We start from the raw sequence: 19,524 nt of genomic DNA on the forward strand, positions 1-19,524 counted from the left end.
TTTAAATATAGACCCATGTATATACATTCATGAATTTCACTTATGGTGAACTTGGCAATGCACATCAATTTGCAAAAGATCAAATTGTTTCATAAACACTTCTGGTAAAATTTCGTATTTTTTATATCATATATAAGAATTTAAACTTCGGGTGGAGAGTATTTAAAAAACAAACAAACAATTAATATGTTCTCCCTGAAAATTGCGCTTCATTTCTTTTCTCCTCCCACATCAACAGCTAACAAGAATCTCTGCCTGACACAGTAGCCTTTGGCATGTGTTTGAAGGCATCAAGGTGACACGGTGTGTCGCATGTGCTTCATACCTGCATTGTACTGGGAATGCTGGGCTGGCTAATTCCAAACTCCCTGACCCTGATTTATTCATTTAGAAAATTGGGTATTATCCTGTACTTAGCTGGGTTGTCAGAGGGCAGAGGCAATATATGTAAGTACCTAGCGTAGTGCCTGGCACAGTTCTCTCTAACGACTATTTTTATAAATTATAAACTCCATGAGACCAAAGACCTCCATTTCTCTTGTTTTCTGTTATATTCATAGCATGCAGTACGATGCTGACACACTCACTAAGAATATGCCAACTAAGTGAAAAAAACAACTACTGAGCAAAAAAGGTCCTGAATTAGAATGGTCTGGAGGCTGAGACTCCTTGCCATTGTAGGGATCTTGTCATGCTTATATATCCTATTATAATTTGAGACTATGACAGGAAATTCTTGACATCTACAGAACAGATTGCCATTTGGACCAATTTTCTTTTTTTAATGCAATGAACAGGTTTACTTCTATTTGCAAAGGCTCTAAAACTTCCCCCCAAAACCCAAGACATCTACCTATTCCCAAATACTCCACACAATTCTAACACATACTTAACATGATTACTACACATCCTTTCCCTATTGCGGGAACGTACACACTCATCGCTCTACACACCAACATCCAGCACCGTGCCTGATGTATAATGCGTGCGTATAGACATTTCTTCAATGAGTAAACCTCAGAGGGAGGTATAATAAAAAGGCAAAACTGTACAGTAAGAGATACAAGCAAAAGGCTTTGAAAAATATTAACTGACATGCAATTTTTTAAACCCTGTTCCATGTTAATGACCTCTTCGTGTAATGCGCCCTGTACATCGGTAACTGAAACTTGGCTCTTCCACAAAGATACCATCTGCCCTGTGTTCCTCTTAAGTGGAGATTGCTTATTCTTTCATATCCCACTTACCACAGGGTTGAGAGATGAGGTCAGAATGTAATTGGCTCACCAAGACTTTGCTAAGACTAACCTCCTACACCCGTGTCCCTACACCTGTCCCTCATGTCATCTATCAAAATTGTTCAGTCCCTTGTATTTATGAAACCTTCTACACTGGGTATGATCTTTCTCTCTAGTCTTACAATCATCCTGGATGACTTCAAGGACTGGTTTTATTCTTATCTTCCAAACTGCTTACTTAGAATAGCTTTAAAAAATGATCCAATGATTCATTTTATCTCAAACATGAATCCAAGTATGCCACACAATGTGTGAAGAGCCCTTTGCTGATCACAATAGGCTACCCATCCTAAGCAACTTCATCTTCTATCGTTCTCCACCCAGTCCTGCCCTTTAGACTCAGGTAGACAAATCTTTTGTTTCTGGATTATGCTCTATTCGTAGAAAATTACAGATGAGACCAAATTGCTCTTGTAGGAACACAAAATAAATAACTTATGTAAAATATCACATACACAAAAAGGTAATTAAAGAGGAATAGGTGGCTTGCTTTAATCTTTCAGTAAAGAATGTAAGAATTCAAACCTGCATCCTTGGGGTACTACAAAACAACTGGTAAATGGAAGAGACTCTTTTGTACTCAAAACCAAGAAAACGACAAATACTTTCTCCTTTTCCTTTTTTAAGGGAACTTTTAAAAAGTCCATTGAGAAACTATCGTATACATTAAGTCAGAAATTTGTTTTCCAATTGCATGTTCTCCTCTCATTCTATGACCCTTTACACAGCATTCTGAAGTCCAAATCTCAAAGGGTAATTTTCTCAGCTCTCACAGGCAACACAAAGAGCTTGGGGTGCATTCAGGTAACTGTTTCTTTTCTCCCCTCCAGAGAAACTCAAACTGTCTTTCACCTCGGCAGTCAAGATCATCATGCCACAGGGCAACTTGTACTCAGTTCTCTTGATGAGAGAACTTTTCAGGCCAGCACTGTGAAGATGAATTCTTGTTTTTCAGGTCCATTACAGGACCCCTTACAATAGAAAGCTTATATTTCTTTGACTTCTGACATAGGAAGGAAAATTTGATAAAATCTAAGCAGAATTTCATACCCTTTTAGGCTCCCATTATTCACAGATAACAAAGAAGGCTATTTTCGTATATTACGCATTTAGATTTTAACTAAGCTCTAGCGTTTTTATTTTAAAACGTGTGTGATAGTCTGTCTCTGGGGCTGGGAACAGAGCTAAGAGACATGGTCTGTGCCCTCAAGGAGCTCAGGCTCTAATGAGCGCTGCAGAGCTGTAATGACACATTCAACCTGCAAGGAGAAAGGCAAGATAAAGTGGGAGCACACTGGGGCACTCTGCTCCAGGCGATCGTGAAAAGCTCTTGGGAAAACCCCAATGCCTGGGCTCAATTGCCAGAATGAAAGGAAAGCTGGCTGGATGAGGTATTATGAAAGGAAAAATGAGGGGAGGGGATATCTAGGGAGGATTATCAGAATATAAAACATGTATTTTCACTTTACATTATTTACCTTTTTGATTTTCAGTATATAGGGAAAGGTGTAACTTATTTGCCTGCTTTAGTTCCCTTTTTAAAAATAAGACTAGCAACTCTGAGGAGTCTAAGACATCTGTTATCCTTGACTTCTACTTCTCTTCTACCATTTCTAATCTGTTGCCATTTTGGTTCATATTCTGTAATATCACTCTTGTTCATCTTGTTACTCAGGGTCCTGTTACTTTTTACATGGACTATGTAACCAGAGCCTAATCTTGCTCACTCCATGTCTAAGCTGTCTTACATGTGTTCCAGAATAATCATTTTAAGGCTTTGATGGAAAAAGTCAGTTAACTAAATTTAGTAAATGTTTATTAACCATGTTCTGGTGCCAGACACAGAAAGTAATGATTAATAAGAAACCGTCTCTACCTTCGCGGAACTCAATATATCTCCCTTTATTGTTTATGATTAATTCTATAAACATCTACCGGTTTTCTACCATGAGGCAGACACTATGTAAGGCGTTAGGAGAAGATAAAGGAGAAGAGATATTTAAAGTGTGTATGTGTTCTATTTTCAATGTGACCACATTATAGTGGAAAAAAATTACACATGTGAATAAATAATTGCAAGGCAATATGATTCATATTTCTGTTTTGCACTGAGTCATAAACTTTAATGATACTGGTAAGTGGTAATATGAATCTGAACCAAGGAAATGGCTATGGGGTTGAGACTAGGTTAGGAAAGATATTAAGGAAAGACTGATGGGGTATTTTAGTTACATATGTTCAACTGGTTAATGGACATATGGGCCCATGACTTGGAAGACCTACCAGTATACAGGGAAGTAGCTGAAGCTATGGGCCAGGAATAGAATCCTGGAGAACAATATTTAACTAACAGATAGAACAGTAATAGAAATCCAGAAGGAAGATAAGAAGGAAGGGAAACAGGAAGGAAAGCAGCAGTGATATATTAATCATTATTTTCTGTGCCTGGCACAAGAAAATTCTTATCAACTGGTATATAAAAAATGTTCAATGTCACTAATCATCAAAGAAGTGCAAATCAAAACCAAAATGAGATGTCACCTCACATCTGTCACGACGGCCATTAAAAGAAAAAGAAAAAGAAAAAAGAAAAGACAAGTGCTGGCGAGGACACTGAGAAAAGAAAACCTTTGCTCACTGCTGGTGGGAATGTAAAATGGTACAGTTCCTGTGGAAAACAGTATAGCAGTTCTTAAGAAAATTAAACAGAATTACCAGATGATCCTGCAATCCCACTTCTGGGTATACACCAAAAGAACTGAAAGCAGGACTCAAACAGGCATCTGTACACCCATGTTCATGGCAGTATTCCTCACGATAGCTAACAGGTGAAAAAAAATCCAAACGTCCATTGACAGATGTATAGATAAGCAAAATGTGGTATATAAATACAATGAAATATTATTCAACATTAAAAAGAAACAAAATTCTGATACATGCTACAACATGGATTAATGTTGAAGACATTATGCTTAGTGAAATAAGCCAGACACAAAAGAAAAAATATTGTATGTTTCCACTTTCATGAGGTACCTAGAATCGCCAAATTCATAGAAAGTAAAAACAGAATAGTAATTTCTAGGGACTTAGGAGTTTGGGGACTGGGGAAGTATTGTTTAATGGGTACAGAGTTTTAATTTGGGATGATGAAAAGGTTCTGGAGATGGATAATGGTGATGGGTGGTTACTGAGTGTACTCAATGTCACTGAACTGTACATTTAAAAATGCTCAAAATAGTAAGTTTGTTATGTATATTGAACTACAAAAAAGTAATAATAACAACAAAAACAACAACAAAAAACCAACCACTGGAAATAGATTCATTTACCTTTCCTCTCCAATTTGCTTCATTTTTACCAACAATATTATGTACCAATATATTCAGCCATTTCATTCTGTACTTTATTGAACATTTATTTTCTTATTGCACCGTTGGTGAAAAGAACATGAGTACTTTCACTGCACTCATAGCCAAATGGTGGTCTTACCTGACTCAAGTCAGTCCTGACTGCCTATAAACAGAATCAAAGACAGTCTTCCTCTTGTAATTAATAAGTAGATTTCCAAATTTTCCTTTTACCTAGAAATTATTAGGTATAAAATTATCTTACTCTTTCCACTAAGAAGTGGGTTCGGGAATTGGTTGACACAAACAAGACCTTTCTTCTATTGAAAATATTTTACCGCCTGGCTTTGATTTTTCATATGTGCAGGAAATTTCTCATTTGGACCTTGACTTTTAAAAATTCTCTTATTATAACTATTTTAATTGTGAAATTTTGGTCCTATGACAAACCAATTTTAGTAGTCAGTGTCTGATTGCAGAATTCATCACCTCCAGTATTTACTATTTTTTCACTTTTCAACATCAGAAGAGTAACTCTCTGCTTTTGGCTGAAAGTACAGCTGTTTCCAAAGGAGCTCCCTAATTTGTACAGCCTTTCTGACACTTTTACCCTTCTTTAATTTTTCACTGATTTTATGTGATGAGCATGGCTCCCTTGATAGCAGCATACACACTATAATCTCAAAACATATCTTTGAGTCAATGGATTTAAAGCATAATTTGATTTTGTAGTTGGTGGCTGTGGCTCAATTAACTTCACCAGGTGTATAGTTACTTGATCTTGGGCTATATTTATAACCTTGCTGAAATTCAACTAAGGAAACAGAAAAACTGATTTGCTTGCTACCTCCTATGTTTTAACAAACAACCTCATTGGAATACTATATAACAAATGTAAACTTTAGGAATGGTACCAATAAGTATGTACATATAGTTCAAACTCTATCGTCTGGTGGAGTGGCTAGGTGCTCTTCAGTTGCTTGCTTGAAATCAACACTTTAGAATGTTTCCTCTTGGCTTTCTTCAACCACGGGTCTGCTAGAAAAATAAGCTCTAATGCCCTAAGACATCCATTGTATACGATAAATTAACTTCTCTTCAATGTATCTGGAATGGTACCATTGTTGGGAGAACTGAGACAGTCACTTGAATAATTTTGTAAATTCTGTTGTTCAGATAAGGAGCCCTGGTTGAGAAAGCCTGGACAGTGATACTGATGTTATTACTGGTTTATTCTCTATGTCATTGAAGAAGGGGAAGGGCTATCCTCTCTTGAGAATCCATGCCAGTGCTAATCATTATACTAATGATACTGAATGTATATTAAAATTGTTAAGATAAGTATTTACCCCTGCCTAGAAATAAGAAAAATGAAGCCAAGACATTTGAGTAACTTGTAGTAGAACCTGGATTTGAATTCCAGTCTAGCTCTGGAGCCCAGTTCTACCTCTTCCCACCATGGTCACTGCTGCCATTGGCACTTCTGGCCTTAGCTGCTTAAATTCATTCATTCATTCATTCATTCTAGGTGTTAAAGAATTCTAAGCAGACAAAATTTGCATTTTACAGACAGGATTCTGACAGTGATAATAAGAATGGCTTAGGAGGGAGACACGCTAGAAGCATTCTACACTGAGACAAGCTAATACTGCAGTTAAGGATGGGGGGAGAAGAATGATTCCACAGTCACTTGGGCAGAGATTGACTGGTTAAGAGGTGGCCAAGCGGGTAGGGAGAAGGGAAAAAGGAAATTATAAATGATGTCAAGTTGGCCATCACCACTTGAATAACTCAGACATGTAGACCTTATTGGTGGTAAGTCAGTGGCATTATCTTTATATAAGAAAAGCAACGTAACAGTCACTTCTTTATATCAAAAACTATGCTTAGAAAAGAGTTGAAAAAAGAAAGCACTGTAAGAGTTTTTATCTACCATGAGGTAAAATTTAAGAACAGAAGAAGTATAAATGTGAATTAATAGCCATGATCCCTATTACTTGGACAATTCTGGCAATTCTAGATCTAATCCATGATAATAGATGGGTATTAAACTCACCAGAGGTGTAAAATATTTACCAGGCTAAAATTAACCAGTCTATCCTCCTCAAAAGGAGATTCTAGGTAGTCTGGTGTCCAGTAGATCACATCCAGGGGGCAACGTGCACCTCTTCCACAGCTGCCTTCACCTCGCTCAGTTACAGTCCCGTGGCTACTGAGCTCTCGCACCCGAGTGACTGTGCTCTCCTTTATGTCTGTTGCCAACAGCCGTTTGTCTCGCTGTCCCCCATGGAGCTTATGCTCCATTTACTACCCATTATAGTCTGGCCCACTTTCCTCTATTACTCTGATCATCTTTTTATTATTCATGATAAAAATACTACAAACAGAAAAGCAATTAGGAATATAAGTTAAAGATGGTGTGTATTAATATTTTCAAGGATGATTTAGGCATATTAAAATAACATGGAAATATCCAATTAATATACCTTTTAATTCTCTTCTCGTTTCCTGACATTTTTTGATTTGCTATCTTTAATAGGAAGTCAATATAATCCTCTGTCACCATCAGTTTTCCCTTATGGCTTAATGGCACTTCTAAGCCATGTGTGCTCCGAAGCCATGTGTGCTCCGGACAGCCTACAAGAAAAAGGCAGTTCAGATACGATGACTTCCGTACTAGAGACACTAAACATCACTAAAGAAAACTCCTAGTCAGGGTTGTGTTTAAACATAGTTCAGTTCATGACAGCATTTAGGTTAATGCTTTGATATAATTTAGCTAAACACAGTGGATTTTCACATCATATAGTCATTTCTAAAGAAAGCCACTCTATACATTGTGTTTTAGAGAAACAGTTAATATCAAAGAATCCAATAACTAACAGTTTCAATCTCACTAAAGCTTAGGAAGCTTTAACACACTCTTTAAAAAAAGAAAGAAATGAAATCTCAACATAAACTTCAAGGGAAAATCAAAATGGACTGGATTTGAAAGAGCCTCTTAGTGCTGCTTGAGCACAGTTTGGTTACAAGGATAAACCACAAAGTGGCTGTTTTTTCAGCGCTTTAGGGCCAATCTTAGTAACTCTGTTGATGAAACAGTCAACAGGTTACAAGTAAATCCAAACACTGGATATGGATTAAGAACAACAAAAACTATTATGAGGAATAAAAAGTAATTCAGTGAAAATTTACTGAGCATCTGTAATGTAGGCCCTATTGTAAGGTATGAAGATACAGGATGAATATAACATGGTCCCTTCAGAAGCTTACACTTTAGAACAGGAAATTATCAGTGAGCAAAAAATTATAACACAAACACAAAACATTAAGGAAATGTAGAAGAGGTACAACTAATTGAGACAGGCGTCAGCTTTATGGGAAAGGCGGCATTTGAGTTGGGATTTTAAAGGGTAAGTGCAATTTTACCAGATGTAAAAATGGGGGAGAAACAACTTATCTACAGTCATGAAGACATGAAAGAGCATGACACATTTGGGAAACAACTAAGTTTTCTATCTCGCTGGAGTGTAAGTATGCTAGCAGGAGATTAGCACAAATAAGGTAGATGGTAAGGCCTTAAATATCAGGGAAAATATCTGGTGACCCTGACTTTTCAAAAGGGGGGATTCTAACAGTATTGCTTGGAGGACCTGAAGATGGACAGCGGGAAGACCAGTCAGGAGACCACTGTAAAGACTGAGGCGAGGGAGGACAAGGGCTTAAGTAGAGGCAGTGACAGAGGGCTTGGTGAGGTGGACTCAGGTGTGAGAAATTAGAGGCAGATATGAAAGGACTTAAAGTAAGTGCACATGGAAGGCAAAGCAAAGAAAGGTAGAAGGATGGATGGCTCTGTTCTTGCTGGGCCACCAAATGCAGTGCGGAATGAGATGGGGACACAAACCAGTACCATGAGGTTTGCTTTTCCATTCAGTCATGCTTTACAGGGGTTTTCTTTTGCAAGCCGCTTCTATTTGTCAAACAGGCTCTTGGTAAAAAGAAGTAGAAAATAGCAAAGTCTAGGGAGCTAGAATGGAGGACAATCTGAAATTAATTCAGGAGCAAATACATGCCATGACAAAAAGTAAATACAATCAGTATACAGTATTCCCTCACTTTTTGCAGGTATTATGTTCTAGACCTCCCCACGACAGGTGAAAATCCACGAAGTAGGAACCTTATATTTATTTTAGTATTCATATATATTTTAAGGCTTTATAAACCCTTCCCACACACTTATAAACCATTCCCAGTCCCTTATTAACCTTTTCCACACTTTTATAAACACTACTTACATTCTTGAACATATTCTACACTCTTAAACCTATGTAACTTTAACAACATACGTATACAGTACCGCAAAATCCCACAACATAGCGAAAAATCCGTGATAAATAATTAAATATAATATTTTAAAAAATCCTGTGACACAGTGAGGCCGCAATAAGTGAACCACGATATAGAGAGGGACTACTGTATACTGTAGCAAATCAGATCAGGGCAAAATCACTACGGAGTGGCTCGGCCAGGAAAACTCAGAGAGGATGTGGAACTGAGGAGCCTTAGAGATAATTCAGTCCAGAAGTAAGCATACTTTTTCTGAGAAAGGAGAGATAGTAAACATTTTCATACAGTATGTCACAGCTACTTAACTTTGCCACCGTAACACAAAAGCAACCTTAGGCAGTAATTAAGCAAATGTGTGTAGTAGAATCTGGCCCCACTGTGGGCTGCACTTGGCCCTAGGGCAGTAGTTTGCTGAACTCCTGATATGGCTGGGAAAATTCAGACCCTGAGAGATTAAGGAGCTTGCCCAAGTTCATATAGCATAGCCGGGGGCCAGACAGTATTAGTGTAGAGGACTTTAGCCTCCGTATCTGTGACTCCTTCCATGACACCATGGTGCTTATTAATTTAGGATTATGTAGAATAAGAAGGGCACAGAGGATGAGGTTAAAAGTGGAGATTACGATACTATAAAATAAGACCTCAAACATACATCTAACAGCTCTCGACTTTGCCCACTCTGAACTTTGCCTGGTAGAAAAATATAAGTCACTGCAGGTTTTTCAGCAAGGGAATGGCAAGAAGATCGGAGTAAGGAGAGACAAAAGGCAGGAGTCTAGGTAGAAGTGTAAGTTATTTCAATAACCTGGATAGCTTCATGCTCAAAGAACTCTTTGCCAAAAGGTATCTTACCAACATAGTCTTTCCTCTCTTTCCCACCGTTATGCCAGAGTTCCTGAAACCAGACTCTACTGCCACTGAATGCTGAAAGAAAATAAATTTGTTAAATTCTGATAATCTATCTAATCAGATAAACTGTTAAACTCTACAAACTGCAGAAGCACATACAATCCCAAACCTGTAATTAAATTAAAACTAGTTGATTAAACTAACACATTAATTTTTGGTAGGTGTTTTAAAGCTCAATTAAATCTATCCACATACCTATAATTTCAAGTATAATTACAAAGTTTTACCAGAATTCGTGCATCTTGCTACTGCTGACACTGCACATGAAGGACAAGGGGTTCAAATTTCAAAATGGCACCACCGTTCACATTTTTCAGAGCTACAATCTAAGTAAAGGAAAAGCGTTAGGATCAGACACAAATACGTGATCCTCCTCTTTGGTGACACTTTGATATGTAACTTCAGTTTTCCCCAGGAACTTTTACTCGTTCAGCACCCTTTTTCTGAAAAAATCTTTTCACTGCTTTTCTGGTCTTCTTTCTCCAAAAACTTATTAATCTGCTTATTCTTTTAAAAGACGTGATTTCTAATTCTCCCATATACCTTCAATGTCATTCTTTCCAACAATGTTTAAAAAGTGACTACTATATTTAATTTCATAACAGATTTTTCATTAAGGAATATGGTATGGAAAAACTATACCAGAAGGTCTGTTTAAATACTCCATTGTTCGATTAAGGTTCGAGACACAAGCATTATTAGGTATGAGCTAGAATTTATATAAGGTAGTTGTTATTTCTGTATGCCTAACACCCCTGGACAGCAGACTCCCTCCTTCACTCTGTTTCATTTTCATGGGACTGTAAATCATGACCCTGTCAACTCATCATTTCCACTATAATAATATCAAAGATGCCAAGTGCCTAGGTCTGATCAAGAACAGCATTCCATTCTATTGGCGAGAATACCTGATCTCAGAGGGAGGACACCTAACTAGCAGTTTATCCAGAGTCCTTCTTTGGGAATGATACATAGATCTTTGGGGTTGATGGTAGCTACCTTTCCTGCCACAAAGATAATCCACAGCAGAAGAGAGTAAGGGCAAATATGCAGAGAACTAGTTTCCAAACAAGGGGATGGATGCTGAATGAGTCCTCTGAAGACAACATTTGAGCACCTGAATCAGTAATGTAAGTGCTTGACTAATACACACTTGTATTAGCTCAACTAAACATTTCAGTTTAGGAAACTAAACAATCCAGCACAGATAAATACATTTTCAAGAAGCAATCCAGGTATGTAACGGATAATTTATTTACATCAACATGCCTATATAGATAGGGCTAATCCTTTACTCCTGGCTCCCTTTCTCCCTTTTCTTTCTATAATTTGTACCAGGTTGCAGAGTTATAAAATGGCAGAAATGAAATTTAATCTTTGGACCCAATGTGTCCAATGTCCATGAACTCTTTGCTATAATCAAGAGGATGTGTTTTGTTGAGCAGCCGTAGTAATGCTCGCATACGTATTTCTACTTTTAGGCCCTACAACTCTCCTTAGGCTTTATGAATAATATTCACCCACTATAATTATGAACATATATCACCTTGAATTGTCAATTGTTTTCATCTGTATTTAAAGTGACTGTGAATTAAAAAGCTTATTTCTGTAAGTTTATATATAAAAACTTACCACATCATCTTTTATACAAGGTTTGTGTGTAACCAGTAGCCAGCAACAGTTTTGTTTCTGAACCTCAAAGCCATCTGTACTCTAAAATAAAAAATAGCATAATTTAATTTAATTATATATTTATAAAACTATTAAGTACAATGTATACTATATGGTAGGCTTTCTTAAATTAATAATCCCAAGTGGTGATTTTTAAGTATTACTGAGAAAAATTCAAAAGGCTTTTGGGTAACATTAACCAAAAACAAAAATGAAACCAAAATGTTTAAAATAGAAAGAAAAATAGCATGTGATTTTACTTACATGTGGAATTTAAAGAACAAAATAAACAGCAGACTGGTGGTTGCCAGAGGGGAAGGGGAGTTGGGGGATTGGGTATGAGGTGAAGGGATTAAGTACCAATTTGTAGTTACAAAATAGTCCTAGGGTGTAAAGTACAGCATAGGGAATATACTCAATAATATTGCAATAATTATGTATAGTGCCAGATGGTTACTGGAAATATCAGGGGGAACACTTTGTAAAGTATATCATTGTCTAACCACTAAGCTGTGCACCTGAAACTAACACAAAAATAATACTAAAAGTAATCTATAATTGAAAAATAATAATAAATAAATTAAAAAATTTTTAAATGTGTTTACCAAGGTAAAAAAACGTAATATTGTCTAAAATATGGTCGTGCTTTTGTCAGGAGGAAAGAATTTACTCAAGGGGTTGAACACTAGCAGGCTCTGAGTTGTCCCGGAGCTGTTTTACTTAGCACAATGTTAAAAAACAAAACAAAACAATTGAATTACTTCTGTAAAAAAGCACTGCTGTCACAATCCCTACCGCTTTTCACTGTCACCTGAGCTGTTCACACCTTTATAATATGTCCCTGGTTTCTAGAGGCATAAATCTGTGACCTCTTCATTAGACTTTACATGTAGTTCCAAAGGGCAAAGCTGGAACTAAAAGATCAAAATTTCAACAACGCAAATATTTAACATCGGATTCTTTGTTTATTAACCGGAAGGAGTGTTTATTTGTAGAGTTCTATTACATACTTTGGGTATACACAGGTCCTACCCTTAAGGATAATTGAAAAAAGAAGCAGGAAACCACATGCACTTTTAAATCACTGTGCTTCTACAAAGTAACTATTCACACAGTGGGTACACAGGAGACTTTGCTATTTGGCCTTAGTAATGGGAAGAGCTGAGCTTGTCCTCAATAACTGGTTTGTTTTCATTCAGTAACCTCAGTGGCTTTTGTATCTGATTTTATGCTGGGTGCTCTAAATTGTAGAACCAAATGTGTAGCCCACTTCTAGATTTAGAATCTCGTTGTATGTTTTAGGAATTAATGTCATCATTGGCTTCATCTAATTGATACTCCCTTTATCCAGATATTCCCATTCTTAATTCTTCTTCTTATATTGCCTTTTTGTAAATGCATCCAAATCCTTCCTGAGATAAGGCAAGGTGAAAATAAATATAATACCAGGTATGAGTAATACATAAAATAAAAAGAGGTTCAGAAAACAACCTAAGGCAGTTCAGAAGAAGCAGTTATTACTTCCAAATGTGTTTTTGTGTTCAGGTGGGAGGGGAGTTTTGGTAGTCATGCCTTATGTATATGCAGAGGTGGTAGAAAACAATTCAGGAAAAATAAACATGAGCTAAGGCAGGTAAAAATAAGATAAAAAAAGGGAATATTTCACTTTTAGCAAATAAAAATGAAGAGAAAGAGCAGGAAACAGGGTTGAAAGGTATAGTACTAGAGTTGGAGTCTGGATATTCTGATGTTAAAAAAACGTGTAACAAAAGATTTCTGCGTAAGCCCTGGCCGGCTAGCTCAGTTGGTTAGAGCATCAACCCGATACGCCAACGTTGCAGGTTTGATCTCTCAGTCAGGGCACATACAAGAATCAACCAATGAATGCATCAATGGATCAACAGACTGATGTTTCTGTCTCTCTCTCTCTCTCTCTCTCAAATCAATAAAATATTAAAAAAAAAAAAAAAAAGACTTCTGCATAGATGAGTGACATTGACAGAGTTGTGCTTTAGAAAGGTAAATCTATTAACAACGTGTAACATGGTTTGGGGTAGAGATTCATAGTTTAGTGACCTTTTAGGAAACTACCGCAGAAATCCTCTTAAGTAGTAGAAATGGGGGAAGAAAGACAGCAAGCTCAGCAAGAGTCCCAGTGCTCAAAAGACAACAGAAGCAATGTAAAAACAGGCCCTCTGAACCAGAGAGATCAGTGAGGGACCTGAAAAAAGAGCGAAGGCGTGTGTTGTCTTTCATGCTCTGAATTCAGTGCTGATGCTAAAATCAAAAAACAGCTAGCTTTTTCTGTGCTCTTAATATGGGCCAGGCACAACACTAGATGTTTCAAATAAATTACCTTATTTTCTCTACACCAGCGATTTTCAACCCTTTACATCTCATGGCACACAAATTATTAAAATTCTGCAGCACACCAAAACTGCTGATCTAACAAAAAAGATATTTTGATTCATTCACATTGGACTGCTATTGTTTTATTGACTGTTGTCGTTTTTTAATTTGACAATCAAAGGGAAAAGAGGTCAGTTTTAAAAATTCTTGCGGCGCACCAGTAAGCCTTCCGCAGTACACCCCCTCGAAAATCCCTGCTCTATACAAAATCCCTACAAAGCTTATACTCTTTTGTTATCCTCAGCTCATGAAACAGGGAGGGGGTGAGCTCAGATAACTGTCCTGAAGTCACAAAGCCAGTAATTCCCATAACTGGGTTAGAATCTAAGCCGTATCACTTCAAAGCCCGAGGGCTTGACCACTAGCTCACACTATACTACCGTGCTGTACTTTCTCGGCCTAATGTAAGAATTATAAGAACTGTAATAATGGAGTGGGCCGCTAGGAGGCAGTAAACACCTTAACCGTGGTGACGTTAAGTCAGGTATGAAGGATTTGGTAGAGCGCTAGAAGCCTCCAGCTTCGCCAGGCTGGAAAGTTTCTCAAGTCCCTTAGTATTCAGAAAATCAGATTCTTTAGCCCTTGAAACTCAGAATCATTCCCAGGCCTGCAGCCTTAGCAGAATATCAGGCTAGACCTACAGAATCAGAATGTGTACTTGAAAAGATACTCAAGTGATTAATAGACACATTCAAGTCTATCCACCCTCTTAAGTTGCCAAAAATAAAGAAATCGAGACCACCCACCAGAAGGACAAACACAAACAGGCTGCACTGGGGTGCTGCAGTGGGTGGACACAGAGCTCCTGGTATTCCCACTACAAGGCAGGCGCTGGACGGGCTCAAAGGAGGCTCACCCCGTCTAGGAGGATGATACGGCCAGAGCAGGAACTGGTGGTAAAAAAACTGTTCTCGCCCATTCAGGAGCTGCACAATCTCAGCCACATCCTCGTCCACACTGCCCTTGCGGCGGAGGTCCGCTTTGCTCAGACACTGCGCCTCCCATCTCCTGAACTCGGCTCCACAGTCCATGTGAAGAGGAATTCGGCGTCTGTACTTCCACAATAGTCCTCGCATTCCCCCGGGGGTAGCCATATTGGAACGAGTGGTGCCGAGAAGGTCCAAACTTTCTCACTTCCTCGTCATTACGAACTCGGAGATTCTCGCGCTGTGTCCTGGGGGCTGGGAGAGGCTGGAGGGCAAGGCGGAGCCAGCGAATACTGAAGACTGCAAGGCCCGCCCCATTTTTTTGTGAAATCTGTGGGAACCTTCGCAGATTTCGATTTCCCAGTCTCGGACATGGTAAGTGGTTTTAGAACAGTCCCCGAGATGTTCCAGATGTGCTCTTCCGAGCCTAGTCCGGACTGAAACGAGCTCGATTTTGGCGGCGCCCCTGCCTGCGCGCTGTACCAGTGAGTGAGGTGCTCCTGGGCACCCTCTTTCTCCTTTAGGGGCCGTAAGCTTCTCCTCCGTAAATTACCTGGGGAGTTGTATCTGCCTGGCCTGAGTTCCCAGCCTTGGTTTCCAGTAGGATGTGCGTCTCGGCCCCACACCGCGGGAAGCCCCTTGGCATTGCCCCTGCACCTCCTCTTGCCACACCCGCTTGCTTTTCCGGGCGCCCAGGCCTGGGCTTGGGGATTCCTGCGGCCGCGCGGCCGTTTGCTGCGTTCCCTGCCCGCCGCCCACCTGTGGGAGCTGGTTTGTCTTCGGTTCCTTGCAACTACAAGGGTCCCCTGAGTTCTTTCTAACCGGCCTTCCTCCTGCTTTGCGATCAGATTTGCCATCTTTTAGAGAGAACTGTGTAGGGTTTTTTTTTTTTTTTTTAAACCTTTCCTTCTTAGAATAATCTTCAAAGAAAAAAGAAAATGTTACAAAACACCCAGTTAACACATCGTTGGATGTTTACACAGTTCCTCTGTTCCTCCAGGACACACCTCTGACCAGGGAAGGTGTGTTAATCATTGAACCGGTTTAAGGTTCGGCCTGTTTGTCCGCAGCTGGTGGGAATGGCTGTGTGAATGCCTGGTCAGCAGCAACAAATCCCACCGAGCTCTGCTCCCCACCGCTGGTGAGCAGATTGCCCAGTTCCACCCAATGTTTGCCTCAGAGAACCTGGAGGGTTTTATCTAGTCAATAACTCTGCCACCCTCTCTTACCAGAAGTGGGCGCTGAGATCCAGCCCTGCGAGCAACCTGACGAGGTCACAAGCCATGACGATACTTATCCTTGGCTACTTTTTATTTTTTTAATTTCTTTTGGATTAGGAATAATAAAATGCGTACGTGAATCATTCTTGATCAACAGCACATTATATGATTAATTTTCTTTCCAAGTTTTAATTTTTTTATTTCTTGCCTAAAATTTTAATTTAATTTTACTTTTGTTTTTCTCTCCTAACGTACCTTTGCTCTGACTTTGTAAATTGATCTGTGCATTTCGTGTTAAAGTAAATTTCTGATATTTTCTCTATTCCTTTAATTTTCATTTAAACCTAATAGATTCAAGTGTAACATGGAAAAGATCACTGTTTCAGAAAGAATTTTATTTTTACTTTTTAAGATTTTATTCATTTTTGGAGGGAGGGGAAGGAAGAGAGGAGAGAAACAGCAGTGTGTGGCTGCCTCTTGTGCACCCCCAGCTAGGGACCTGGCCAGTAACCCAGGCACATGCCCTGACTGGGAATCGAATAGGTGACCCTTTGGTTCGCAGGCTGGCTGGCGCTCAGTCCACTGAGCCACACCAGCCAGGGCCAGGAAGAATTTTAAATTCTGAATTTTCTAGATTTGCAAAGTATGGTTGACAACCTTTTGTAGGTTAAAAAGTAAAATAAAAATTTTAAACCAAGTTACTCTTGTTGAAAAATTTTAAAAGTTTATATTTGATAAATAGAAAACCATATTTGAAGTACAGTTTAATTTACAAAAAACACAAGCAATGTGACAGGACTGCTGACTGCACATGTTTTACTCTGAATAATGGAGCTTACTACATGCTAGGTGTACTATGACACACACATCATGGGCTGCTGTTAATCTTCATGAGGATCCTATTGTAGGGAGCATTGGCCCCATATTACAGATAAGGAAATTATTAGTTTTCCTAATAGAATAATGCTCTGTATATTTCTACTGGATCCTCTAACTTATGGGCATTTGACATATTTCAAATTGTAAGCAGATGCCTTGATCGTAAAATATGCAACCCTACCTGAAGGTTAGTTGAATTTCATATTTCTAACTGTCTAACTGTCTCACTATTACTGTGCTAAAGTACATTCCTAAGAAATTATGGGTCCTCTCTGCCAACATTTCAAAGGGTGAGCTGAAAAGGATTGTACAGGAAGGAAATAAAATCACACAATGACATTTAGAGTGTAGCACTTGGGTTCTAGCTTTGCTTCTGTGTGACCTTGATGAGTCTCTTAACCTCTTAGAATGTTTTCTCATCCATAAAATGGATGGTGACTTTATTTCCACTTCTGCACACAGTTTTAATAACTGTTGCTTCTTTGCCTATTGTGAAAATAAGTATATCAGCGGGTGTGAAAGATGTGCTTTTTAGAAGAAACCAGGTATTGCAGGGGCTTAGGAATTACCATAATTACTATTCGTGTGTTGTGTTTTTTATTCTTTTTATTATACCTTCTGACACAGTACCTGTATTATGAAGCAGATTATGATCCTGTGGGTAGCTGAGGGGGTTCAAAGGCAAGGAGTACAGACTGGAGCCTGATCAATCATAATGGCAAAAGCTCAGTGGGAAATAAGATCTCCAGAAACAAAGTAGAAGGCAGAGCTGTCAAGGTCATGCCTATCTCCTTACAGGCACCACAGGATAATGTAGTAGTTTTGGACCAGGCAGGATATCTTCTAAATCCAGCATTAAGCACAAGTCTCTTCCTTACTTTGTTCTTTTCTCCCAATTTAGCAAATGTCAAAATGTAGGGGGAAAAATGTACGTACTAGATATTTTTGACATTCTATTTCAGGGCAATTGTGTTTTTATTATTGCTACAGTTTTTTGAGGATGATAGTGATGTCTGTTGGTGAACAGATAGGTGCGAATGCTTGAAAGACACGAATAGGTATGAAGTGGGTAGATACTGAACATGGAAATAGAGCTCTAAACCTTACATGATGTGTGTGTACATGTGTGAGAGAATGAGGACTGCATGGGAGCTGGGGAGAGGCTGAGGCCCTTTGTGTTCTCTGAGGCTAGCACAGCACCTTCCTTATAGTTAATGTTCAAAAAAAATGTGTGTTGAATGAATAACAACCAATATTTGGTATTAACATTTTATTTAAATCATTCTCTAGACTGAACTCCTTGGTGCTAAGGACTTGTTTTTAAAACCAGATTCGTGGAAACATTGTTACGTTAAATCAAAGAAGATTATACAGTTATAGAATCGAGAATATTTTAATGAGTTTATGGTAACAGTTATCTCATGGATGGGTGGGACAAATGGGTTTGGGGATAGGTACTGGAGGCTTCAGTTATATCAATAATATTTTAGGTTTTTAAAATGTTAAGATTTGTTAAAGGTGGGTGGCAGATAAATGTGTTTATCATATTCTTTGTATTTATGTATTTGAAATAATTAATAACAAAAAAAGATCTATTTATCTCATGTTAATGAAATTTATATTAGCTCCTAAAATTTCCAAGATGTTGCAGCCCAAGCGTACACAAAAGGACACCTACAATATTCATTTTGTTAGACCTATCCAGATGTTTTTGTTTGCATGTTTGATTCCCTGTTGAAGGCATTGAATGGCTACAGGAAACAATATGAAGTATTTTGCTTTGTAGCTGAAGGATTTGTAAGATGAAAGGTTTTAAACATGAAATGAGATCAGTGTAAGCTTGTGATTTAAATTGTCATTTGAAAAATTGTTTGATCTGACCCTCCAGGGGAAAAATACATAGTAATAGCCTAGCTGCAATAGGACAATACATTAATTTTTTTTTCCCTCAGTCTCTAGATCACCATGGCGACTGGACAGAAGTTGATGAGAGCTATTAGAGTTTTTGAATTTGGTGGACCAGAAGTGCTGAAATTTCAGTCGGATGTTGCAGTACCAATTCCAAAAGACCATCAGGTGGAAATAATTACTTAAAAACAGGCAATAATTACAGAGTATGAGTCTCTAGCACATCAAATTAATATTCAAAAGAAGCAGACTCATAGTGATTGTAAAGATAGTTAAAGACAAATTTTACACTGCTTATGAGCTCTGACAAAGATAACATAATTCTAATAACAAGTGAAGTAGATCTAAGAAAAGAAATAATGTGGCGTTTTAAGAATTTTTTGAAGTTGAGAATCATCGATGCAGTGCAGTAGGATTTTTTTTAAATGGAGTCATAAGTAGTTGTGAATAGTTACTCTATTATAAATTTTCCTGATTTTTATTTTGTGGACATCAGGAAAACAATTTTCTTCTGCATACCGGCTTTTCGTATATGAATTAAGAGAGTTTAAATGTAGAGCTTAATCATTTCATTTCCAGTGACTTTAACAATACGTATACTTTTTCAATA

General features: G+C 38.2%; 3 long non-coding RNA genes across 5 annotated transcripts in view; 2 read left to right on the plus strand and 1 right to left on the minus strand.

The window, feature by feature from the left end:
- The window catches only part of LOC150002000 (uncharacterized), a 127,648-nt gene that overhangs the window by 42,881 nt on the left and 65,243 nt on the right, over positions 1-19,524 (plus strand). The gene's annotated exons all lie outside the window — the stretch shown is intronic.
- LOC150002002 (uncharacterized) lies at positions 7,050-15,037 on the minus strand. Of its 2 annotated transcripts, XR_016513078.1 has the most exons (5): positions 14,728-15,037; positions 11,534-11,614; positions 9,845-9,916; positions 8,556-8,672; positions 7,050-7,282 (listed from the first exon to the last, which is right to left on the minus strand). It is a non-coding gene; the product is annotated as an uncharacterized LOC150002002 (long non-coding RNA). The 2 variants fall into 2 exon arrangements; XR_016513079.1 differs by lacking the exon at positions 8,556-8,672.
- The window catches only part of LOC150002003 (uncharacterized), a 30,447-nt gene continuing 26,860 nt past the window's right edge, over positions 15,938-19,524 (plus strand). Inside the window, exons 1-2 of one of the 2 annotated variants that reach the window (XR_016513073.1) lie at positions 15,938-16,048; positions 18,959-19,082. This is a non-coding gene — a long non-coding RNA (uncharacterized LOC150002003). The remainder of the gene's footprint in view (positions 16,049-18,958; positions 19,083-19,524) is intronic. The other variant, XR_016513071.1, reaches the window with a different exon arrangement.

The sequence above is a fragment of the Furipterus horrens genome, unplaced genomic scaffold (genome assembly GCF_987537825.1).
Source record: "Furipterus horrens unplaced genomic scaffold, mFurHor1.1.pri manual_scaffold_9, whole genome shotgun sequence".
Classification (NCBI taxonomy): domain Eukaryota; kingdom Metazoa; phylum Chordata; class Mammalia; order Chiroptera; family Furipteridae; genus Furipterus; species Furipterus horrens.